The sequence below is a fragment of the Xenopus tropicalis genome, chromosome 8 (assembly GCF_000004195.4).
Source record: "Xenopus tropicalis strain Nigerian chromosome 8, UCB_Xtro_10.0, whole genome shotgun sequence".
NCBI lineage: Eukaryota > Metazoa > Chordata > Amphibia > Anura > Pipidae > Xenopus > Xenopus tropicalis.
In genome coordinates this window covers 45,044,287-45,066,492 of record NC_030684.2, presented here as the reverse complement: position 1 = coordinate 45,066,492, position 22,206 = coordinate 45,044,287, and the positions used below count along the sequence as shown (strand labels likewise).

General features: G+C 42.2%; 1 pseudogene; it reads left to right on the top strand.

Moving 5' to 3' along the window:
• The window catches only part of LOC100494493, a 55,836-nt pseudogene that overhangs the window by 14,301 nt on the left and 19,329 nt on the right, over positions 1–22,206 (top strand).

Below are 22,206 nucleotides of genomic sequence, written 5' to 3'. Positions count from 1 at the left end.
AAGTTAGAACATTTTGATCGGGCGCCATAGAAGGCGCCTGACCAAAATCTGCCGTCAGGGCTGAATCGGCAGAAGGAGGTAGAAATCCTATTGTTTCTACCTCCTTATCTGCTGTTTTAGCCCTGAACGGTGTGTGGCGGATCTGACGATGTTTCGTGCGACCGATGGTCATCGGGCCAAACGATCGGATTATGTAGGCGGCAATGGGGCAGTCGGTTCGGGGACCACATCAACGAGCCGATGCGGTCCCCGATCCGACTGGATTTTCTAACCTGGCCGACCGATAGTTGACCAATTTCAGGCCAGTTATCGGTCGGCCAGCCCGCTCGTTTCTGCCCCTACACGGGCAGATAAGCTGCCGAGTCGGTCCAAGGGACCGATATCGGCAGCTTCTATCGGCCCGTGTATGGGGGCCTTAAGGGTGTGTTTTAGCAGAGGGCAATTCTCAGTATTGTCTATGACAGGGTATTTTCTGGAGTTAAGTAGCTGTGAATAAGTAACTGCTACAAGTAGCTCTGCGTGTCTTCACCCTTACTCATACCATGGCTACAAATATGATAAAAGAAGGTGTATAGATTGCTTCAGTTCTAGTAATATTGTGCCTTTTTTACCCTTATGCAGTGAGTTCTTTGACAGGCTTATCTGGTATTACTTTAGCAGCCAAGAAGCATTTAGGAACTGAGGCTGGACGAATGGTACAGTAGCGGTCGCAGGCAGAAAAAAAGCAGGGAAAAATATGAATAACAAAAAAAGCCTTATGGCATTTTCAGTTGCAGGGCAGAAGGAGGGAGAAATTGAAGACTAAGCAAAAACAAAACAAATTATTCTTACAAAACAAAGACAAGTAAATGATTGATGTCCAGTAATGGGCCTTGCCTTGAAATCCTTTAAAGAAACATAACAGCAAGAGACACACAAACTCACCCACGGGTAGGGCTGCCACCTCATCCCTTTAATACTGGCCACATATTAAATCCACATCCTGCATGATTAATTAGCGCTCAATTAGCAATTAATTTAGGTGCATTTTCCATGGCTGCACATAAAACAGTTGAGTCTGCAGAATGCATCTAAATTACTTGCTAATTAGCCATGCAGAATGCAGATTCAATATATTGCTGGAATTAAAGGGGTGAGGTGACAACCCTACCCAGGAGTGTTCCTAAAGCAGGCTGGGATTTGCAGCAAAGCCTGCTGGCCCAGAATTACCTGTAATTACCTAATTTTCTGCTGTGTGTTGTGACACGCTGGTGGTGCCTATGGGTGCATGCATGTGTACTCTCCGTGTATGCTCCATGACCTCTCACTGAATTCACACATGCTAACTCTCACTATAAACAGACAATATAACACATTATGACTGACTTCTGTAAACTTTGCTCTTGGCAGATAAGTCGGCATTAGTGCAGGTAAGGGCAGAAACTGAAAGCTTGAAGACGAGCAGGCCTCTCCCTAAGGTGGCATGTAACAGAGCCAGAATGTAGGATTAGAGATTGCACGCTGTCAGAGAGGGAGCTTCCCCTTCTAAGACAACAAGGCTCCTAACGAAGGCAAATAGTAATGCCCAGACTGGGATACAATTACACAGAGGAAGAAGAAGAAAGAAGACAGAAGGAAGAGGAGCACTTGCTCATTTATACCCCGGGCCAGTGCAGTTCTCTCCTAACAGGATCACTGCCAGGGGTATCAGGTAAGTGATTACAATCACTGGTGGTTCTCCTTTCCTGCCAAACCAAAGAACCAGGCCTGGACTGGGAGTTAAAATAGGCCCTGGCATTCTAGGTACACAGAGGCCCAAACAGCCCCCACCAGCCCAATAAATAGTGAGTGTTTGTGGCATCTTACAGCAGCCCCTCTGGTATTTGCCAGAATCCACAGATTGCTAGTCTGGGGCTACATATAGTCCTTCCAGGGCTGCATTTGTGGTCTGTGTCACTGTATTCATAGGGAGGCCCAAAACTCTGCACTTTATTCTAGAAGCAAAAAGCCCTCTGAATACTAAGAGCAAAGTGGAAAAAACCATAGTGCTTGGTAGGGTTGCGACCTCAGTGGGCAGTGACGGCAGGGAAGAGGTGGGTCTGTACCATCACTGGGAGGGGCTATGATACAGTGATTGCCGATTGGCCAATTGCAGTGTCATTCTCAGTGAGTCCTGCCCAGTTTTCCTAATTTGGAAAACCAGGAAGGAGGTTTTGACCTGGACAGCCCTTCCAAAAACTGGGATGTCCGGTTCAAAACCAGGTGGCAACCCTAGTACTCAGGGGGCATTTTTGCACTTAACAGATGTATTGGACATGCAGGCAGGGTTGGACTAGGGGGTGCAGGGCCCACCGGGGCTCCCACCCCAGGGGCCCTGCAGGTGCCCCAGCCAGCCATGTCCCCTACCCCCCGCGGGGCCCCCCTACCCCCCGCAGGGCCCCCACCTGACGTCCTCCCTGAGCACGTATAAATTGAACGCGTCAGGAGAGGAACGCGGGCAAAGGTCGGACTGGGCCGCCCAGTCCGACCCTGCAGGCAGGCCTCTACTGGGATTCCGCATAGGCCCTTGCATACCATGTACACAGAGGCCCAAACAGCCCCCCCACCAACCCAATAAATAGTCACTGTCTATGGCATCTTGGTTTGTGTGATGACGCTTGACACCATGCATTGCTGACACAAACCGCCAGAAATGGGAGGTCTCTGCCTTAAAACTTGGTCTGTCTGGGTCCAAACCAGACAGGTGGCAGCCTTAGAATTCACACACTGCCAGTCTGGCCCTACACACAGAGGTTAGAGAGGCTCAGGGAATGTGAAAATGGCAAAGATGTCTAAGGGCCCCAGGGAAAAGCCCTGAAGTCTCTTTACACCTCTCAAATCATTAGAGACTGACATGAGTTATATGGGTGAGGGGGTTTGAACCCACCGCCCTTTAAACATAGATAGCATCTCCCCAGGTCAGCATGAGAGACCTGCCAATTGCCTAAAAGGAGATCTCTCTATGGCAACACAAAGCAAATGTGTTTAAGTGTTTTCAAAATGTGGTTAATTGCTTTCACCACTACATTACTATGGTTCTGTTTTCAAGGGAAACATTCTAACTCTCTGTTACTACGGAGCAGGGCAACCATCACTGGGGCACAACTTTTGGGTGGCCAGTCATTTGTGGCACCCTAGGAACCAATTTGTAATATTCTTTGGTATTATAAGGGAGACAGTTGCAGGGTGCCGCAGTAGCAAATGGGTTTCTGTTGCAGTGCCGGTCCCGCGTTCAATAGGATTGCAGTACAACTAATGGCCAGTAGGTGGGGGCCTTGCATACAAGCGATCCACACACTAGAATGAAGTTGCGAAGCCAGTGCGGCAGGTACAGAAGGAGGAGGATGAATTAAGCAAGAGACTGGCAGAAGGCAGTGCAGCGTTAATTTGTGGACGAAAGTCAGGAAAGCAGGGAGGGAGGCAGAGGGAACAGCAAGAATAGGGAAATATTGGGCTCCAGGAGTGCAGGGAGCAGCCAGACGCAGAGCACACACGCCAGGTAATGAACTGATCCCCTATCCGCTCCTGTGAGTCCGGGGGCTCATATATCCTGTCGGCTTTGGGATGGGGGCAAGATCCGTGGGGCTTCGCTGTTACTGGGGGCTGTACATGCACTGTGGGTGGGTGTTGGGGTCTCGGTAGTTGGTGATGGATTCAGCCACCCTGCACTTGTTACTGTGCCCAGTCCCCGCCGGGGGGGGGGAAAGGTGGATAGAGACAGAACTAAAACTGCTTATTCTCATATTCACACACAGGCACTGCATTATATTCATGGGCTCATTAACGGGATATCTTCCTAATTGTCCGGGTAAAATGTTCTGATCCAGAGAATTTACAATGTAAACTTTTAAACCCTGAGATAGATTCAGTGCTTTAAGTTTCATGTTTTTTTATACTCCCCTTATAGGAGCCATTAAATGGCAGCATTTCTATCATTACCCTTTAGGGTGAAGACAATGAGCTACTAGTAGCAGCTACTTTTTCATGGCTACTAAACTCCAGAAAATACCCTGCCATAGACAATACTAAGAATTGCCTCTGCTAAAACACATGTAGAGACAGTTATCAGTAAATGATCAGCATTGTCTATTTTAGTAGCCAGGACAAGTAGCTGCTACTAGTAGTATGGGAGAGGGGCTTCCTCAGTCTGTCAGTGCCATGCCGGTGGGCAGTCAGTGTTATACAGATATGGGAGAGGGGCTTCCTCAGTCTGTCAGTGCCATGCCGGTGGGCAGTCAGTGTTATACAGATACGGGAGAGGGGCTTCCTCAGTCTGTCAGTGCCATGCCGGTGGGCAGTCGATGTTATACAGATACGGGAGAGGGGCTTCCTCAGTCTGTCAGTGCCATGCCGGTGGGCAGTCGGTGTTATACAGATACGGGAGAGGGGCTTCCTCAGTCTGTCAGTGCCATGCCGGTGGGCAGTCGATGTTATACAGATACGGGAGAGGGGCTTCCTCAGTCTGTCAGTGCCATGCCGGTGGGCAGTCGATGTTATACAGATACGGGAGAGGGGCTTCCTCAGTCTGTCAGTGCCATGCCGGTGGGCAGTCGATGTTATACAGATACGGGAGAGGGGCTTCCTCAGTCTGTCAGTGCCATGCCGTTGGGCAGTCGATGTTATACAGATACGGGAGAGGGGCTTCCTCAGTCTGTCAGTGCCATGCCGGTGGGCAGTCAGTGTTATACAGATACGGGAGAGGGGCTTCCTCAGATTATTGGGTCCTTAGTTTGTTACTTACAGCAGCTGGAGAAATGAGGAAATGATGGTTATTTAATTTTTTTTCAGTTTAGAGAAACTCAGTCTTTTTTTTTGTATATAAGGTAAAGTCACTTTCTCATCCCAATATTAAATGTGCCCAGAAATGGAAAAACATTATTAATTGATCATCCAAATACAGTAGGCTAAACCACTTTCATTATAGGATCAGTTATGTATTAACAAGATACCCTGACCAAAGGCAGCACGCACTCTAAGAGAACAGGAGAGACAGATTAAAGAATATAAAGCTTAAATAGCGTTTATCTTGGTGTGGAATGTGAGCAAAATTATTTGATTTAGATTTATATGTGCATGAAAAATATTTGTTGGAGACAGAATCTAGTAATCCTGAAAGGAAAATAAAATAAAAGTGAGAAAGAAAAGAGAAAATGTGGGTTATACATTTTAGCTTTGGAATCATAACACCCTCCTATGTGCTCATTTCTACAGTTTTTTGTTTTGAAACACTTCTTAAGGGAGGAGGAAAGGCTACATCACTGGGGTGTATGCAGGCGAGCGTTCCGTCTTCGATATTTGAGCATGCACAGTAGAGTGAAAAAGTAACTTTAACAAAAAAAAAGTTGTATTTTTCGCTCAACTGAAGAAAGAAGACAGAAAGAAGAGGAGCGCTCGCTTGCATATACTGCGGCTGGTGCAGATACCACCAGGGGTATCAGGTAAGTGATTAGAATCACTGGGGGGTACTCCTTTTCTGCCAAACCAAAGAACCAGGCCGGGACTGGGAGTTAAAATAGGCCCTGGAATTCCAAGTACATAGAGGCCCAAAGAGCCCCCCACCAGCCCACTAAATAGTGACTTTCAGTGGCAGCTTACAGCGGCCCCTCTGGCATTTGCCAGAATCTACAGATTGCCAGTCCAGGCCTGTTTGGCACCCAAGGCAAGGAAGGATATCTGCATCTCCCACCACAGTCTCACCATGCCATTATCCCTGTTCGTAAGAGTTAGTGGTGGGCTCAGATCAGTTGACACAGGAAGGGTAAGGAGAGAAAGGAGTTGATTTAATGATGACCAGCTCAAATAGTGTTGCTGCTCTGCATACCTCAATAAGCATATTTTCTGGAATTGAGCCCCCCACCCATTCCAAATATAGTTACGCCCTAGGCAGACACCCCTGCTGCTTGGCCTGATTCCTTGAGAGAGTGTTAAATCCTCTTAATTTTTAGTGGTGAGGGAATGCTGTGTGGGGCATGAGGCATGTACATTCTACTATAAGAAGACTTTCATTCAATGCCATACACACATATATATATATATAACGACCTGCTTGCTTGATTAAGCCTGTTAGTGCTCCTCATACGTAACTCAATTTCTGTTTTTCAAGTCACATACGTGTCCCCCCCTGTTCTGTCAGTGGGATGTATGGGAAATTAGCTCCCATAATTAGTGAGTAACATACTATTCTTTTAGCTTCTGAGCAGGAGAGAACTATTCCCAAGCCATTTAGAAAAAAATACATGCTCACTAGTGTCACGGAAGATACCTCCCAGTCTAGTCGGACCTGTTCTAAGGAAGCTTGTCACAACCAAGTGAGATTGAGTAACAAGCAGAACAACTCAACTAGAGTATCTTTGCTTGTGCTATCTCTATCTTTACCCTACTGAATATCTCCATATTAAACTTTCCTTCTCTGCACCCCGACAGCTGGCTATGCAATGGCGTGGGACGGCTTCTGGTCTTCCTGCTGTCTGTGCCTGCAGCGCATCTATGGCTGTAACTGTAGGAAAAATAGAAGAGGCAAACTAAAAGGCACCAAGGGAACCAAGGTAAGCCATTAGCAGATTTCCCTTCTTAATGGTGTTGTTGGCTTTTCCTTTCTTAACTGCTAATATGTATGTTGTGGTTTACAACTTGTAGGTTTCCAGGTAGATCTGATAAAGAGATTTATCATCCACCGTGCCACCATTTTAAACATATAATTTTATTATTCTGCAGCTTGCAGATGGCCAAATTGCACTGATTTGAATGTTAAGGAAGATTGGTTTGTTGGTGGTGGAAAAATATCCTATGTTGTAAATAGGAGCAGCTGTAGGTGCTTTAATGGTTGGACAAATGAAGCCAATAAAATACCATCCACAAAGTTTCTGTGCCAATTTGCTCCTACTATTGTACTGGGCGACAGCAAATTGGCCACACTGCCCATCAATGTGTCTGGGGCCTAACAGAACTGGGACCCACTGGGTTTTCTTCTGGTGCCCTGGTGGGACAGTCCACACGTGGCGTTTTTCCGCTGCGTTTTTTCTAATTCTCTCGGCGGCTGAAAAACGCCCGATATCATCATCCATAGAAATAACTTGAAAAGACGTGAAGCAAACCACACAATGCGGAAATACGCTAGAAAACGCCTTAGCACGGATTTTTCAAGCGTTGGCTGAAATACGCCAGTATTTGCAAAGCAAGCTATTCCTATGTATACACAAAGGCAGCTGCCAGACCTAGCGGAAATACGCAGCGTTTTTTGCTATTTCGCACTATTAGCACCATGGAAATGGGATTTGCTTACGTCACCAGTACTAGGCTGAAAAACGCCATAGTCAGGAGCTGTGTGGGTTGTGCGGCATTTTTAGGCTGAGAAAAAACGCAGCCTAAAAACGCCACGTGTGGCATCAGCCTTATCTCTGTGACCTTCCATACCCATTATCATCTTAGCTTCCCTTCTTTGGACATCCTCTGTTTCGGTTACATCCCCATTCTCTGGACACACAGCTTTAAATACACTTAAGGGGGAAGTATTTTTTTTTAAATGCATTTTAATACTTGTATTTGCTTGTTAATATCACAATGAAATAATATGAAGTAAATATGATCTTGCAATGGAATTTCTTTGTTTAATTATAATGTTTGCAGCCATCATTGTAAGCATTTTTAGCACATTGGGGAGTATGCAATGTATTTCTCCCTTGAGAGGTCTTTGCTTTGTGGTTTTATTTTATTTTTAGTGGTGTATTGTAGAAAACAAATAATTATTTTATTTAAAATTAAAAGCCTGGATTGTATAATCTGTTTACAGCTCACATAGAATGTGCTGTTAAAGGAGAAGGAAAGGCTACATCACTGGGGGGTAGGGGTGCCAAAATGTTAGGTACCCCCCAGTGATATAGCCTTTCCTTCTCCTGTAAATAACTGGGTATTACAACACGAGACAAATTTCAGCACTATGCAACAGAGTTTGTATGTCCTTACTGTCTCTGCTTGGGTTTCCTAAGGGTACTCTGGTTTTTTCTCACACATTTCAGAAACTATTTCTAGGTGGCATTCCCCTTTTATACTAGCTATACTTGCATAGGACTCATCAGTTTAATTAGTAAAATGTGATAAATATCTAAATTACTTTATTCCTGCCCATATATACTAAAAATTGCATCAGATTTATCAAAGACTGTTAAAAAAACCTCTATTTTCCCACTTTAAAATCTTGAGAAATATAATCTAAATGATCATTTTTCCTCCATGCATGGATTTACCATAGATTTGTGCTGTGATATATTTTCTGCCGTGAAAAATTTGGATTCTGGAGAAAAGTTGTAAAAGCTAGAACATCTGGAAAAAACTTTCATAAACTAGAAAATGTTACCAGGAAAAACAATCTGACATTGAATCTTTCTTATTGTGTGTGTTTGTGGGTGTACCTGTGCCATTCAGAGAAACACGAACATGACTTTGTGCAGTTGTAGCAACAGAATCCCCAGAATTCACCACTTTCATTTCTTCAAGGAAACCGAGCAGCTGAAATTTTTCTCAGTCACGTGATCAATTTCTGGAAAGTTTCTGTTGCCTGTTCTGGCTCTGCTTTCTAAACATTCTGATTCCAATCTCTGACATACTGGGCATATTTTGGCCTAAACACATTTGTTTTCTTTTTTAGGGACAATTTGGGCCGTATTGTAATATTGTAGTCCATGCTGTGTGCACCTGTAACTTTATTGCTGCCACATAGATAACTGCAGCATTCTATTGACTCACAAGGTTTTATTGAGTAATAAATATGGCAGGTGTATGTGATGAGCTGGCAGTTTTTTATGACTTTGCTTTTGTGATAAATTACTCATGGAACCTCTCAGAGTACTGATACTCTGTATCTGGTGTGGAAATCATTGCCACACCACCAGGCAGAATCTCGGCCTACACTCCTGTCAGCTTAATGTTGTGCCTTGCACTTGGAGTCACTGTGTCGGCCTAGGTGCACAGACATGGAGTGGAATTAAGTGGCAAAATGTATACCGGTAATCACGATTGTGCGTTTTGATGTTGAAATCTGCTCTGTGTGTCTGTAAATGGACCAAGGCTATGGGCCGGGTGCTGGCACAGGGAAGGACTGGTGCCGATTATCATTCTGCGTTTATCTGCAGGCCAGGAATCAGCACAGTGTGGCAATAGCCTTTGCTGCAACCATTAACAAACATATATCTATCACTAGCAAGTTATTGTGCCCCAAGCCAGACTGTCAAAGGAATAAATGATAGTATAAAAGAGAGTTGCTATGAGCCTGCCCATTGGTGCCCTGGGGGTGGGGGGGAGCAAGCAAAACATCAGGATATTTAGCATATTCTTGTGTGGGGGTTTGTCAATCACCAGCTTGGCATGCGGATTTTGGTTAAAAAAAAGCACATTTCAGCATTTTTCTTAAAAACTAATGACCGACTTCTTTGCTAAGTTGGGGAACTTTTTTCCTGGCTGAAAATGCATTCCATGTGCCATAAGCCTATAGTTACTGCTTTATACATTTTAATTGTTATCAATTTCTAAATCTGTTTTTAACACTGGCACTACAAGCCTCATTTATGACTGCAAAACATGCAGGCAGGTTAACTAGCTTCTGAGAAAAAGTCAATGTGACATTAGATTGTAAGTTCCACTCTGCAGGGTCGGACTGGGGGGTGCAGGGGAAGTGCCAACAGGGATCAGGCCCAGTCCGACCCTACCACTTTGTAAAACACTGTAAATGTGTCTGAACTATAGAAATAACAGGTAATTTATACAAAGCACAAATGCTTGGGACCTGAGTCCCTGAATCTACTTGAAAATCATTTAAATATTAAATAAACCCGGTGGGATTGATTTGTCTCCAATAAGGATTAATTATATCTTAGATGGGATCAAGTACAAGGTACTGTTTTATTATTACAGAGAAAAAGGAAATCATGTTTAAAAATAGGAATTACTTGCTTAAAAGGAACTCAATGGAAGATGGCCTTACCATCATTTGCAGCTTTCTGGATAATGGGTTTCCAGGCAACAGATCCCATACCTTTAGTTTATCCTTATTTATCCTAAGATGCTACTTTTGTGGGTTCATGAAACTCATATTAAACACGGAGAAAGGAAACATTTATGCACAAAAGGAAAAGTTGTTTGCATTGTGCATATTTTTTCAATTAAAGGTTTTATTATGTGCTTTAATTCATTTTGGCACATTTTTAAAAGTGCAACTTGGCTGTGTTTGTGTTCCAAGGCAGCTGTGTCTGACTGACAACATACTCTATATGCTTTGAACACAGCTGGACAGATTCAACCAACAGTTACTGGAAATGACAATACCTGAAGTTCTTTTATCTCAAGACAAAACAAATGCATCCTATTAAACATGGATAGCCATTGTTACTTTCTCAGCTTGACAAATGCTCTTTTTTAGTGTTCATTTCCTGGTGGGGCCTCCTAATACAGCCACCAGCACCCCACCCAAATAATGTTGGAGGTTTAAACTGCTCCATTCTTAGGCAGGCACACAGTCTTTTATCTGTATAAATGTCCTTTATAGCAAACAGTGTATTCTTCTCAAACTACTTACAGTTCTGTGGGGATTTGCTTGCAGATTTCTGGTTACACTCCAACTTCTGACACCATGTCTTGTCCATGATTAAATCTGTTCAGGCACCTTGCACTGGCTTTGCAGGAGACTCTGAAGCATGTGGATAAGACAGTGAACCAGATCACAAACTGGTCTTGTAGAGAATAACTTTTACTAAAGGTTAACACAGCAACATATAATAGCACACTGCAAAATGGTGGCTCTTAGACTTCTACACACACAGTACAGGAACAGGAAGAAGAGAACATGTGACCAGCTGCTGTCCCAGGCTTAAGGTAACAGCGCAATATATTACTGTAATAATCTAATGGAAATATCAAAAGATGAAAGAGTAAAGTGGGCCAGTCCTACCCAGATTTGCCTGGTTTTGACCATAGTGCCCAACCATCATAGCCTGTAAGCAGATACAAAGGCTATATAAAGCCAACAAAAGCTGCTAACTAAGGCTGATGCCAGACGAGGCATAGGGAGGATTTTTTCGGCAAGCGGAAAATCGCTTGCTGAAAATTCCGCCCTATGCCTCCTACATGTGCCTGCACCCGAATGAATTGAATACGCTTGGGTGCAGGCATATGTAGCCGAAATACGCATGAAAACGCGAGACTTATTATCTCGCGTTTTCATGCGTATATCGGCTACATGTGCCTGCACCAGAGTGTATCTCATTCATTTGGGTGCAGGCACATGTAGGAGGCGTAGGGCGGAATTTTCAGCAAGCGCTTTTCCGGTTGCCGAAAAAATCAGCCCTATGCCTCGTCTGGCATCAGCCTAAAGCTGGCCATACACGTGGCGATCTGATGATGTTTCGTGCGACCATCGGTCGTCAGATCCGCCACACACCATTCAGGGCTGAATCGGCAGGTAAGGAGGTAGAAACAATAGGATTTCTACCTCCTTCTGCCGATTCAGCGCTGAAGGGAGATTTTGGTCAGGCGCCTTCTATGGCGCCCGATCAAAATTTTCAAACTGGTCCGATCGGCGAGTCGGCCGATATCAGCAGCTTCCTGCGATATCGGTCGACTCACCGACATACCATATACGCACCGAATATCGTACGAAACAAGGTTTCGTACAATATTATCGGTGCGTGTATGGCCACCTTTAGTGCTTCCACACAGTGGCGTAACTGTAGAAGAAGCAGACCCTGCGGTCACAGGGAGGCCCGGACCGCGGGGTCTGCTTCAAAAAATCCCGCCACTCCTCCACAGCCATTTTCCTACCTGTGGCCAGGAAGAGGGATGCAGCAGGCGTGAGACTCCAGGGGGGGCAGGTGTCCAAGTACGGAGAGGTGCGCACCAGGCCCTTCCAAATATTTTTTTTGTAGGGGGGTCCGGCACACCCTAGTTATGCCACTGCTTCCAGACCAAATCAGAAGCTTATTTGGCTGTGTATGGCTCCAGCCAACAGGCCTGCCTGATCAATGTGTGGTCGAAAATCAGGCAGATATTGACCAGGCAGGTTGTGGACTGCATCTGCAGGTTAATGTGGTCCTTGTCCCAGCAGCTTGCATAGCTCCAGTTGTGATCTTAAATTGCAGATAAGTCCTCAAGGTGGACAATATTGGTAAAAGATTTAAACCAAACAAGCAGAACTTCCCATGTATGGCCAGATTCACTGCAAATATTGGAAATCTGGGTTTTGGCTGGCATTATCACACCAGGGTTCGAATTTCAAAATGGCTTAGTAGCAGCTTAGACATATTTACTGGCAATTCATGATGTGCAGGTTTGAACACGTGGGACCCTGTGGGTTTACCCTTATGTCAGGTGGGTTAGGGCACCATTAAAATTTGGGCACCATTGCGGTTGGCTGCGGGTCAGTGCGGTGAAGTACACTCTTCCTCTGCTCCCCGAAGTTTCCCTATTTTGGTTCCTAAGGTGCATGCAGAAGTAGCAGAAAGATGCAGGTATGGGTTGAATGCAGGTCATACAATGGCAACATTTTGCAGATTTGGATCAGGAATGGCTTAAGGTTTTGTCAGCTAGGGTCAGATCTGGGTTGTGTTTTTCCTGACTTGCATCACTGCTGGCAATCATTCAGTGCACTCAGTTTGGAGAATCCCACTTAGCTTGCACGATGAAGACTTGAGAGATGTGTTTTTTATTTGTTAATAAGCCATATTCTATATAACATATTCTCCTTGTCCCTCGCATGGAACATTCAGCAAGAATTTATTAATATACATTGAGCCTGGGTTTGTGCATGTGATGTAATCACCTGATGAGATTAACATGGGGCTCATGAGATTAGGAGCAAACTAACACATGACTTGTCTTGATCAGTAATTGTACTTGCTTGCAAATCAGACAATATATACTAAGTGGGAAGAGTTTCCAAAAGGGAAACCAATTTAGAAACATAGAGTAAAAAAGAAACCAGTGTTTTTAAACGCAGTAAACTACTTCACACACCTTGCGCACTTAAATCAGCTGTTATAAAAAATCTTCGCTTAACCCTCTTGTGAGTTATTACTATACAATATATATATATATATATATGTATATATATATATATATATATATATATATATACATACAGATTGGACCTCACTGTTGCCACCGTAAATACACACATTTAAACAGAGGGGTGAAATTCTGTAACCTTTCAGGAAGCAAATTGGGGTCAGGCAGTTGTACTCATAAATGTTCAAAGAAATCAGTTCCATAGAAAGTTCCAACAAAAAATTCTCTACATAGTTGCCCCCCCCAAAGCACAGTTCTCCTATGACTCTACATGAGATATAGCATGAGCAGATACATTTTATATTTTAATAAAAATCAAATTTCGGAAATTTCGAAAGTCCAATGCACTTCTAAAAGTATCCACGTTGTCCCAAAAATACAATCCTGTGTCTCTATCGGACATCTATTGGGCTTTAGCATGGCAAGGTCCTTAGCATAAACATGCAGAATTACACTACCGCTGATGCATTTTGTCAGTAATTGGCTTCCAAGAGCAATGATGACCCTTGCACAGCTATTCTATAATGTTCCACATGGTTGAAGAAACTTTATTGCTCTATCTGTAGGGACTAAAGGATGAAACTATAAACTATCTTAAAACTATACTGTTCTCATATAATAAAAAACACTATAGTATGACTATTCTAAAAGTAGATTAAAACCTACATTTAGCCCGTAAGGGGTGCAGTTGTTTACACGTATTTATCCACCAACACTCCCTTGTTAATGTATTATTAAAAAACATCATTCCCTCTCCTTTTCTTTCTGTACTCCTTTTGTCCCATGTCATTTAAGCCATTGGAGAACCAAGGACAACACAAATTATAATCCACAGCAAATTATAGCCTCCCCCAACACAGTCTGAAGTCATTCTGAGATATCTACCAAACTCCATTATTTCTCTATGGCTCTTCTTCAGAGACTCTAGTCCCTACAAAAAACAGAGCTTCCTCTGGTACTCACAATTGGCTTAAAGGATAACTAAAGCTTAAGTAAAGAAGAAGAACAGAAATGTTAAATTATGTTTTCACCTTCTGTACCAGCCCAAAGCAACCACAGCCCTTAAGGTGGCCATACACGCACCGATATTATCGTACGAAACCTCGTTTCGTATGATAATCGGTGCGTGTATGGCATGTCGGCGAGTCGACCGATATCGCAGGAAGCTGCTGATATCCGACGACTCGCCGATCGGACCAGTTTGAAAATTTTGATCGGGCGCCATAGAAGGCGCCTGACCAAAATTCTCCCTTCAGAGCTGAATCGGCAGAAGGAGGTAGAAATCCTATTGTTTCTACCTCCTTACCTGCCGATTCAGCCCTGAATGGTGTGTGGCGGATCTTACGATGTTTCGTGCGACCGATGGTCGTACGAAACATCGTCAGATCGCCACGTGTATGGCCACCTTTAAGCAATGGAGATCTGAAGCTCTAAAGGTGCCCCCAGTAGCTTCACACCTTCTTTTCTGTAATAACTTTGAAGGTCTGGATCACTACTACTATAGAGATGCTAAACCTTTAGGGTAGTGCAATATGTTTAGAATATAAACACTAGCTTTTTTAGCCATATTCATTTTTAGGGTTTAGTTCTCCTTTTAACTGCTGCTAATTGGTATTAAGCTGACCATGCAGGGGACAATTACATGTGAAGACTGGGCCTCTCACGACATTGCTAAGGCTTAGCAACAGCCTCTAGTCAGCCTGTGCATGGTGTGCTTAGCATTGAATGCCCGATATCTAGCTGATTTATCATGGAGGTTTAAAAGTCCTGTTGCACAAGGACTGGTTTGGCACATTAATGTTGTGTTTACCCAGTGGTTTCAGTCCGATGTAGTAAGAACAAGAGGGAGAAACTCAGTGAGGCTGTTGTAGACTACACCCTCCAGTAACTTGTAGGCAAAGGGCAGAAACAATTGAATAATAGAAGTGATTGGGTAGGGACCCAGTGTGGGTTCAAGATAAGGCATCTGTTTGCCATAGCTATAGAAGTGATGCATAAAACCTTTGTATGATGTGTGATACAGCAAGATTGTAAATCAGATGATATCAGGGATAATCTAAAAGCCCAAGGGGTTTATCCCCTTCCATTCATTATAATACATTTGCTATTTTGGAAATCCACATGTGTGAATATTTGTTTGTACATGAGTATTCCAAAGTTAATAGATCTGCAATATACAAGCTAGCAGTGCAGAAAGGGACAGCTGCAATTACATTTACAAGTAATGTCAAACCCATTGGCATTCTGTGGGTGGGTGTTAAGGGGGTTTCTTCCCTTTTAAAGAAGATCAGTAACCTTTCATGTCAGACAGTGGGAGAACGCTACTGCTCATAGCAAAGATGTTGCCTAAGGCTTTATGGCTTTAACATCTTTTTATTTTCTTGAAACAAGGCAAGCCTCAATTTCAGCTGTGACCTGACCTTAAATTTCCTACCATGGTTGGTTACAGAAAGTCTATTTAGAATGTCATTATAGCATGGTTACAGGGAAATGTCTTATAGAAATATGTCAGAATTTGGAGTACTCTTTCTTTCACTAACTCCACAATTTGTTAAGTGGAGTGGGGGGAGGGCTTGAAGTTATCTTCTGATTTTGGTAATTCAAGCTTTAAATATGCCTGAAATTTACTAAGGCCAGTCTGCAACTAAAGGTGCCATAAACAATGAGATTTTTTCTCCATAAGGACCAATTTCAGTCCGAGATATCCGTCAAGTTATTGTAAGGTTAGTGGGCACCAAACAATTGCACATCTAGTCATTTTTCATCCAACATCAGTCAGAAAATCAGGAGGTTTGAAAATTTTTGTCATTAGCAATGAACTTTGCCCCTTGTCCAACTGTTTCTGGACCAAGCAGATTGCCCTGGGCAACATCACCGGTAATGCTTTACTCCACTTTTTACACAGCATGATAAATATACCTTCAAAAGTAAAGTGATCCAAATTATGGAAAGACCCCTTTTCTGGAAAACCCCAGGTGCTGAGCATTCTGAATAAAGGGTCCCATACCTGTATTACATGTACAAGCATAGATGCATTTTCCAAATAGACCCACTAATATTACTTAAAATGCCTGTTTCGTAACTTGATGAATAATGTAAATTTAACACTTTGCCGGATAATGATACAACTTTTGTGACAATAATGACACTTCATAGCATTATTATCACAACAAGGGGTATCAAAAATATTTAGCCTTATACCTCTGCGTGTTAGCCCTCGGATGAGATGCTGAAAGAGAAACTATGGAGGTCTCCATAAATATGAAATAAATTATATAATATATATATAATATTATATAATCAACATATTTCACGAAAAATATACTTTTTTAGGAGTATGTGCCATTGGTTTAATACCGGGCAATACGCTCACACACAAACCAAGGGAACACACATGCTAGGTTAATATCAGCCAATGTGTTTTACTCCTACATTGCCCCCCTCCCCTGTGCTTTGGCGTGCATGCGCAGTCTGGGGGGGGGTGCAATCCGATGGGTCATTGCCCCAACCGCTAATGACAAGCGGCATGGGCAATGGCAAAGAAGGAGGACTAGGGGTAGACAGGAGAGGTTCCTGCCTGGCACCCCCTAATCTTTGCATCCTAGGCAGCTGCCTCCTCTGCCTACCCCTAGTTCCCGCCCTGATTTGTATTATCTGTACAATATAGCAAATTTGTGCATTTGTTGGGGGGGAAGGATTTAAGAGGATTTAGGCACAAGCGTTTTATTATCATATCACAAAATTTCATTCATTTCAGCATATTCCAGCCCAGACCTCCATTTTAGCAAAAGGCAATAACATTGCCTCAGGCTGCACTTTACCGGGACTTGGTTATCTTCTGTTTAACATAGCATCCCCCTAACTATAATGAAATATAACAAAGTCCCTGACACAAAACAAGCTGCCCTCTTATTATTGTTTTAGATACCTGGGACTGAGGTTTAACCTTCATTTGACCATTGGTTGGCAGTTAGAATCAGTATTGTATTCCAGATATGAATCATACCTTTCCGGCTTAAAACTCACTGACAAACCACACAATTACCTGAGTGACATGCCAAACCTTGTACAAAATTGGAACTATAATCTTGTTTCTTCAAACAGCTTATTATAAGTAAACAGAAGAATGTTACTCTTGCCCTTCTATACCTCTGAGCCCTGGAACAACCTGCCCAGCAACATTAAACCCTGTTCTTAAACATTTAACATATTTTTGTGATTTTAAAAAAAATAGTTAAGATAAATATAAAAGATAATATGATGTTTGATCTTAATATGTACTTATCATGTTAAAAATGGATATAATCTCTTTTTAGATGCTTGCTACTCTGCCGAGCAAATACCATGCTTTTCATAAAGGGGCAGTATACTTTGCTGTTCAGCATAATATTAATTAAAGGTTTTCATACTCACCTATTGGTGTACACATTGTATATATAAAAATTAAAAGTGCTTTCAAATTCCAATTTCATGGTTATTCAGAGCAACTGTGGGAAGGCAGATAATCACGTTACCATGCACAAATAAACCATTTTTTTTAAAGTTACTCAGCTCATTACAGGGAATGGGTAATGGAACACCTTTAGTCCTATAAAAGAAAATATGGATTTTTATTTTAATTAAAGGAATAGACAAAATGTTTACAGTGACACTTTTGGAAAAGGATTCCCCATTGAGAATGATATGCTCGGGGTAAAGTCATTTCCCTTCGGCACTAAACACATACACCATGTTATCATGCTTCCTCTGTAAGCGATCGTTGTGGATCATTGATCACGTATGGACATTAACATAAAAGCGGACTCTGTGAGATTGGGACTCCCTGATCTCATGTGAAGAATTGGGGAGACTTACAGCATTTAAAGAAAAAAGGGCTGCACTGAATACATTTAATTTAAAAGCAATACATTGCTATGATTGCAGCCCAGCAACTTTTATTTACTTTATGACCTTACCACCCTTCCCATCCCTGCCATCACCCAGACAGTGTTTCATCCCCTGAAGTGCTGCTGCCCCCTCCCCCTACACGCTTAACTTTACTGTGCTTAAGAGGAGCCCACGTCACTAGTGCAGAGAGCGCAATTGCACTCTCTGCACTAGAAGAGCTGAAATTCTGATGTGAAGAAATTGAATTTTTTACCCTTAATGTTACCAGGAGAGTGTTTTTTGTTTTTTTTTGCTGCCCCTGGTAACTTGCGGGGCGCTACCACCTAAGGAAAGTTTCTCAACTTGCCTAATTGCTGGCGCGCCCTTGCCCTTGCATCTTTGCACTGATAATGCTTGAAAGCTATAAAGATTGACTGCTCAGTGTCAGACTGGCTCGTTTGCATTCCAACCAAACACCTTAGGCCATGTACCATTCTGCAAAATTGTTTAATTGTTTTGCACCTCCCTCTCTTAACTCTCCGTGTAAGGCTAATGTCAGACGAGGTGTCTGGCGTATATTTTCGGCAAGTTGAAAATCGCTTGCCGAAAATATCGCCATCCGTCTCCTACCTGCGCCTGCACCCGAATGAGTGGAATACACTCGGGTGCAGGCACATGTAGCCAATATCCGCATAAAAACACAAGGCTTTGCATTCTCTTGCCTTTTTATGCGTATTTCAGCTACATGTGCCTGCACCGAGCGTATTTCATCATTCAGGTACAGGCACAGGTAGTAGATGGATGGCAATATTTTTAGCAAGCTTGCCGAAAATATAGCCAGACGCCTCGTCTGACATTAGCCTTATGCTGGCCACCTTGCTCTTATATGTTTTTGATTAGGACACAAGTTTTCCATCCAGGTAATATGTTTCCTAGTCCATAGGCTGTAGGAATCTTAGTCAAAATAAAAGTGGCAAGATCATCATTTAGCAAAATGTAGCAAAATCCAAATATATCACGTGAACTGCTTTGCCCTAAATCAGTTTGCCAGTTCCTAATCTTATTACTTTAGCATTACTGATTTTTCCTAAGAATTACATGCTGACTCGTATTTTTAGTTTAAAACAATCAAGCTGAGTGTGTAACCTTAAATAGGGGCCCCTTGCCCTGAATTGCTGGTGCACTGCCTTTTCTTTAAAGGAGGGTGGCAGTTAGAGCTAGATTAGCTATTTGGTTCTTTGTGGGGCCACTACAACTCTTATGGCTGTAATATTAGTACAGCATAAAGAAAAAACAAGGGCTTTCCCCACACTGCTTCTATATTCAGTCTCCTGATAATATGGCACTAGTGCAGCACAAATCTACTAGTATTGTACAATTCATTAAAGGGATTGCTCACCTTTAAATTAACTTTTAGTATGACGTAGAGATAGTTACATAGGGTTGAAAAAAGACCAGTGTCCATCAAGTTCAACCCATCCAAGTAAACCCAGCACACCTAACCCACACCTACCAATCTATACACTCACATACATAAACTATAAATACAACCACTAGTACTAACTGTAGATATTAGTATCACAATAGCCTTGGATATTCTGATTGTTCAAGAACTCATCTAGGCCCCTCTTAAAGGCATTAACAGAATCTGCCATTACCACATCTCTAGGAAGGGCATTCCCCAACCTCACTGCCCTCACCGTGAAAAACCACCTACGCTGCTTCAAATGGAAGCTCCGTTCCTCTAATCTAAAGGGGTGCGTTGATTGTTTTTATGGGAAAAAAGAACATCCCCCATCTGCCTATAATCCCCTCTAATGTACTTGTACAGAGTAATCATGTCCCCTCGCAAGCGCCTCTTTTCCAGAGAAAACAACCCCAACCTCGACAGTCTCACCTCATAGTTTAAATCTTCCATCCCCTTTTACCAGTTTAGTTGCAGTCTCTGCACTTTCTCCAGCTCATTAATATCCTTCTTAAGGACTGGAGCCCAAAACTGCACCGCATACTCAAGGTGAGGCCTTACCAGGGACCTATAAAGGGGCAAAATTATGTTCTCATCCCTTGAGTCAATGCCCTTTTTTATACAAGACAGCATTTTATTTGCTTTAGTAGCCACAGAATGACACTGCCTGGAATTAGACAACTTGTGATCTACAAAAACCCCTAGATCCTTCTCCATTAAGGATACCCCCAACACACTACCATTCAGTAGATAGTTTGCGTTTATATTATTTCTACCAAAATTGAGATTCTGAGGCAATTTGTCATTGGTCTTCATTGTTTATTATTTGCGGTTTTTGAATTATTTAGCTTTTTGTTCAGCAGTTTGGAAATTCAGCAACTATATGGTTGCTAGAGCCCAGTTTAACCTAGCAACCAAGCAGTGGTCTAAAAGAAACACTGGAATATGAACAGAGGAGGGCCTGAATAAAAAGATAAGTAATACGCTTCCCATACCAGTCAGCTGAACTGAAGAAGTTGCTCAGATGAGTAGTAAAACTCAGCAAGTCCTGTTGCTCTAGATTTACTTATACAGACATGGGACCTGTTATCTAGAATGCTCGGGACCTGGGGTTTTCCTGATAAGGGGTCTTACCATAGTTTGGGTCTCCATACCTTAAGTTTGCTGACAAACTATTTAAACACTAAATACACCCAACATGGTTGTTTTGCCTTCAATAAGGATTAATTATGTCTTAGTTGGGATCAGTATAAGGTACTGTTTTATTATTACAGAGAAAAGGGAATCATTTAACCATTAAATAAACCCAATAGGACTGTTCTGCCCCCAATAAGGATTAATTATATCTTAGTTGGGATCAGTATAAGGTACTGTTTTATTATTACAGAGAAAAGGAAAATCAGTTTTCTTATAGTGGTCTATGGGAGATGGCCTTCTTATAATTGGGAACTTTCTGGATAATGGGTTTCCAGATAAAGGATCCCATATCTGTACTACATATCAAATCATGCTCCATCCCACAGACATAGCAAACTCAGTATGAGACAGAATAAAGAAACCCAGCAGTGGCTCACCAAGCTTTAATAAACATATTTAAAGTTCCAAAGACTTTATGAAAGTTCCGTGAGCAACTGCTGAGATTCTGCGTTCTGTCTCATACTGAGTGAAGTATCTGTGGGATAGAGCATGATTTGGTATTTGCAATGAGGTTTTAATGGCCATGCCAAAGTGTTAAGGAGTCTTTTTTGACCGTATAATCATTACTCTGATGTGGCCATATTTATTTACATATTTATATATATTTTTTTCTATTTACCTTGGTACTATTTTTTTCCTTTTTCCATTAAGTTTTATTTTTGGGTAATAATATTCCCATGTACATTAAGCTTGAAGTGTGCTTTCTACATAATTATTTATACCATATTTATAAATATTGTGTAACCCCAGTCGCCACCCTTTGCGGTAAAGCATTTTTAGCTTGCCATTGTCTTTATATGTGTGCTTTTTTATAGTACAGGTATGGGATCCCTTATCCGGAAACCCGTTATGCAGAAAGTTCCAAATTACGGAAAGGCCAGCCCGTAGACCCCATTATAAGCAAATAATTCGAATTTTTTTTTAATTATTTCTTTTTTCTCTGTAATAATAAAACAGTAGCTTGTACTTGAGCCCATCTAAGCTATAATTAATCCTTACTGGAGGCAAAACAATCTTATTGGGTTTACTCAATATTTAACTAATTTTTTATCAGACTTAAGTTATGGAGATCCAAATTACGGAAAGATCCCTTATCTGGAAAACTCCAGGTCCCGAGCATTCTGGATAGCAGGTCCCATACCTGTACATGCTAATTTTTTATGTTGAATGCAAAAAAGGATATATTTTGCACATATGGATGACTTTTGCTCAGGTGTAGGGTTTCTCTATGTTTTTCCTTTTTGTTTGGTTCAGTATTTGTCTCCCAGGATTCTTCTGCTCGATTTCTATGGTAAATTGGGATAGGTTTAAAGAGGACCTGTCACCCTAAGAAATAATTCCAAATTGTTTTCTATTGCGTTTGTCAAGTAAAATAAACTTCACATACACTATAAAAATTATTTTAATCTCCTTCTTCAGCCTTGGAATTCACAATTGCAGCAAGAAGACAGTCACCTGTTATTATGGCAAGCTTTGTATCTATGGGATTTTTAAATGCTTTTATAATGGGTTTGGATGTGTTAATAAAAAAATGAGTTTGGGTTTCATGTTTAATTTGAAAAGGACTTTTATTATACAGCTTTTTATACCTGGGTGACAGGTCCACTTTA